Raw genomic sequence first — 4,667 nt, forward strand, 5'->3', positions numbered from 1 at the left:
TACCTAAATTCTAATAGGTTGCAACACGTTTGAGAGTCAAAATAACTTTGTTAAAAGATGTTAAAAATACGGTGTTAATCTGTTTATTCCTCACAGTGTAACTTTACACTTTATAATACCTTATACCCCTTTCCATTTTGTAGCATTAAATGTAATGCCAATATTGTGTCTAAACTTGAAATTGACTGCTTAAAAAGTTGTCTCTTTGGTAATAATTTTCTTTTATTTCTTTAGGATGTTATACTCTGGCGCTGGAATTTCCTCTTATACATCACTGCTTTCCTGTATAAATGTTGGGCTTTTGGTGATAAGTCGTCTTGTTTGTGGACACCAACTTCCTCCAATAAACTCTTCCTTTGTTTAGCTGTCAAAAAATATCCAATAATGATCCCGATTAACGCTGTTTCCCCATTAAGCGGGGTTACCCTGTAATATGAAATCAAACTTTAAAAAAATTATACTACATTCTTTTGTAATAAAAGGCAAATTAAACGTTTTTTGAATGATGTTTCGTTTATTAATAAATAACTCTTATTAAGAGTTATATGCCATTATAGATAATTTAACCAGAGCTTTTCAAAATAAACGATTTATAAAACACATAATTTCTTACCTGAAGTCTCCAATGAGATTGCACTGGTGGATGTTGAAGCAACCTAAAGTCCCATATCTGCATGTGGAGTAGTGGGCGTGTTATTCGAAACACTTGAAGTACTGACTTCTAAGTACTGATATCCTATATGTGAAAAAAAAAATGCCTCAATCATAACAACATTTTGATAATTTTATACATATACTGGCAACTTTAATGATGGTACTACTCCTTTCAACAATTTGTTGTTACGTCCAACATCCTCTCGTCGAAAAGGCTTATCACAAACTCGAAAATTATTATAAACCCTCAAGTGTTCACACTGAAGCAGGTTTTCTCGCACACAACATAAAACCCATCTTTGATATATTTCTGGATACATTTGTGGGTTTGGAAATCGGTAGAAACTTTCATACCTTTGTACGCATCCACTAATGGCGCAACTTTTTGACATTTTCTGCTACAAGAAAATAAGATGCATATATATTTATTTTACAAATACCTAATCCAGTTCCATAATCAATGTTTAAATTTCAGAGGTTTTTTATGAGCATTAGTTTCCATATTATTTTAAGGGCAACTTATATTTAAAAATTTATTGTGAAACTGGAGATCATAATATAATAATATGAAATAAATAAAAAAAAGTATATCAAATGTACTTACCACGAATAAAATTTCGTAAATTTCTTTAAAATTTACTATCAAACACAAAGCCGCATCAAAACACTAACCAACTTGACAAACAACTTAGAAAACAGTAGAAAAACAAATTGACGAAACGACTACTTAAATCCTAAAATATTTATTAATTTAAACTGCCAAGATAAAGTAGATATCTACATAATATAACGCAATATAACGCCATCTATCCCGTCGGCCCGATACTAATAATGACGTCACTTTGTACGAACACGACGTTAATAAGTGCCAGGGGTATGTGGCACACTCACTCATAGAAGACGCTTAATGGCGCACACCTCTGTTAATAATTTATATTCAATCTTAATAAAGATATAAATCAGAAGGCGTGGTGTTTATTATTAATAACACACACGACAGTGAGCTCTAAATTGTTAAAGTTTAGTTTAAATTTTGGGTTTTAAATGAAAAGGCTATTATCTCCCCATTTAAAAGTAAGTCTCACTACAAGGGTTTAATTTCATTGATTTAATTGATTTCTATCTTTAATTTTAGCGCCCGAGATGCATTCGCCCCTCGACATGGCCTTTTCTTAAAGATATCTACAGGCTAGATTAAGATGTGTGTATTCATTTTAAATGTTTATATTTATATTAATTTTTAATTTTAATTTATTCCAATTAAATTGGTCGCCTGAATGTAATTTGTTTTATTAAAATTAAATTAAATTTCCATCCCCTACATGTATTAAGATTTACCTATTATTATTTCAAACATATAACTTTAAAGTTCATATTTAATTCACTTTTTTGATATAAGAAGATATTGAAGTTTGGGTTATTTAGAAATATCAAACAATTGCTTGAATTTATATGCAACCAAGCATATTTTTATTTCAAAATAGTATTTCTTATTTTCTATTCTTCAGCTAAAAATCTATGAAGTACTTCGGAACTTGATCCTTTTAAATTTAATTTAAAATTAGGACGTTTCAAGCAAAACGCACACCACATAATTTTACTTTCCACTAAATCTACGAATTTATTCTTATTGATACTATTATGTTCTAATCTAACGACCTTTTCAATTGGTTTAAATTCGTCTTTATTTTCTAAAACATCCATTTCTATTATAAGAATCCAATCGTACATCTCGAAACACTTCGCACATTTAATTGTTAAAGTTGAAATCAACTTTGACAACAACTCGCATGACACATCAATTCTTAACATAATTTTTAATCCTCTTCAATCATAATTCAACAAAATTCTCTGCGTGGTTCAATAATACAAATATAAAAAGAAATACCAAATGACTCATTTTATAGGACACGTTTGTAACAAAATGACGTAATCTCCTGAAGATGCTGTAAATGTATAGCGAAACCGGTTGAGAGAAAAATTAAATAAAAATCCATTTAAGTGCAAAAACGAATTTTATTTATCATTTTTTATTACGTTAGAAAATAAGTAACACTTGCTTTATCTAAATCACATTATGACATTCAGAAAAACAGTTCTTTTTTTCATTACAACATAAATAAACATTGCACGCAGTACATTTTGAGTGGGGTCTAGCTTTGGCAGAACAATTTTCACAACTTCGTTTTATTAAGTAATTTTGGCAGTAAATTTGAATATTTACTTATCAGACCTGTATTTACAGAACGACGAAAATCTGATAGAATATTGAGAAATATAACCTAAATGTATCAAAAAAGATGCTAATTTAAAAATTCGTGGAAGCCGTATTTATTGAAATTAAGGAATGAGACTTATTCTAGATTAAAGCTCAAAGTTTTCTCTTTACAATGAGGTATAATAATTGTTGGGTTGAATTGGAAAAATATTGAGAAAAAAAATGTTGAAATAAAACTTACATTTTCGTATAACCTAAAAGTGTCAAAAGAGATACTAATTTAAAATTTCCTGGAAGCCGTATTTATTGAAATTAAGGAATAAGACTTATTTTAAATTAAAGCTCAAAGCTTTCTCTTTACAATGATGTATAATAATTGTTGGGTTCGATTGGAAAAATATTGAAAAAAGAAATGTTGAAACAAAACTTACATTTTCGTATAACCTAAAAGTATCAAAAAAGATGCTAATTTAAAAATTCCTGGAAGCCGTATTTATTGAAATTAAGAAATGAGACTTATTCTAAATTAAAGCTCAAAGCTTTCTCTTTACAATGATGTATAATAATTGTTGGGTTGGATTGGAAAAATATTTAGAAAAAAAATGTTGAAATAAAACTTACTTTTTCGTATAACCTAAAAGTGTCAAAAGAGATGTTAATTTAAAAATTCCTGGAAGCCGTATTTATTGAAATTAAAGAATTAGACTATTCTAAATTAAAGCTCAAAGCTTTCTCTTTAAAATGATGTATAATAATTGTTGGGTTGGATTGGAAAAATATTGAGAAAAAAAATGTTGAAATAAAACTTACATTTTCGTATAACCTAAAAGTGTCAAAAAAGATGCTAATTTAAAAATTCCTGGAAGCCGTATTTATTGAAATTAAGCAATGAGACTTATTCTAAATTAAAGCTCAAAGCTTTCTTTTTACAATGATAAATAATAATCGTTGGGTTGGATTGGAAAAATATTGAGAAAAAAAATGTTGAAATAAAAGTTACATTTTCGTATAACCTAAAAGTGTCAAAAAAGATACTAATTTAAAATATCCTGGAAGCCGTATTTATTGAAATTAAGGAATGAGACTTATTCTAAATTAAAGCTCAAAGCTTTCTCTTTAAAATGATGTATAATAACTGTTGGGTTGGATTGGAAAAATATTGAGAAATAAAAAAAAATGTTGAAATAAAACTTACATTTTCGTATAACCTAAAAGTGTCAAAAAAGATGCTAATTTAAAAATTCCTGGAAGCCGTATTTATTGAAATTAAGGAATAAGACTTATTTTAAATTAAAGCTCAAAGCTTTCTCTTTACAATGATGTATAATAATTGTTGGGTTCGATTGGAAAAATATTGAAAAAAGAAATGTTGAAACAAAACTTACATTTTCGTATAACCTAAAAGTATCAAAAAAGATGCTAATTTAAAAATTCCTGGAAGCCGTATTTATTGAAATTAAGAAATGAGACTTATTCTAAATTAAAGCTCAAAGCTTTCTCTTTACAATGATGTATAATAATTGTTGGGTTGGATTGGAAAAATATTTAGAAAAAAAATGTTGAAATAAAACTTATTTTTCCGTATAACCTAAAAGTGTCAAAAGAGATGTTAATTTAAAAATTCCTGGAAGCCGTATTTATTGAAATTAAAGAATTAGACTATTCTAAATTAAAGCTCAAAGCTTTCTCTTTAAAATGATGTATAATAATTGTTGGGTTGGATTGGAAAAATATTGAGAAAAAAAATGTTGAAATAAAACTTACATTTTCGTATAACCTAAAAGTGTCAAAAAAG

The 4,667-nt window shown here is 27.7% G+C and overlaps 2 long non-coding RNA genes across 3 annotated transcripts; one reads left to right on the forward strand and one right to left on the reverse strand.

Moving 5' to 3' along the window:
- Window positions 1-339: 339 nt before the first annotated feature.
- LOC139429722 (uncharacterized) lies at window positions 340-1,515 on the reverse strand. 2 transcript variants are annotated; one of them, XR_011640277.1, is made up of 3 exons: window positions 1,259-1,515; window positions 614-1,052; window positions 340-426 (listed from the first exon to the last, which is right to left on the reverse strand). It is a non-coding gene; the product is annotated as an uncharacterized lncRNA (long non-coding RNA). The 2 variants fall into 2 exon arrangements; XR_011640276.1 differs by having other exon boundaries at window positions 614-1,515.
- Window positions 1,516-1,572: 57 nt separating this feature from the next.
- LOC139429723 (uncharacterized) lies at window positions 1,573-1,932 on the forward strand. The gene is made up of 2 exons (XR_011640278.1): window positions 1,573-1,728; window positions 1,790-1,932. It is a non-coding gene; the product is annotated as an uncharacterized lncRNA (long non-coding RNA).
- Window positions 1,933-4,667: the final 2,735 nt, after the last annotated feature.

Source organism: Onthophagus taurus, chromosome 5 (assembly GCF_036711975.1).
Source record: "Onthophagus taurus isolate NC chromosome 5, IU_Otau_3.0, whole genome shotgun sequence".
Classification (NCBI taxonomy): Eukaryota; Metazoa; Arthropoda; class Insecta; order Coleoptera; family Scarabaeidae; genus Onthophagus; species Onthophagus taurus.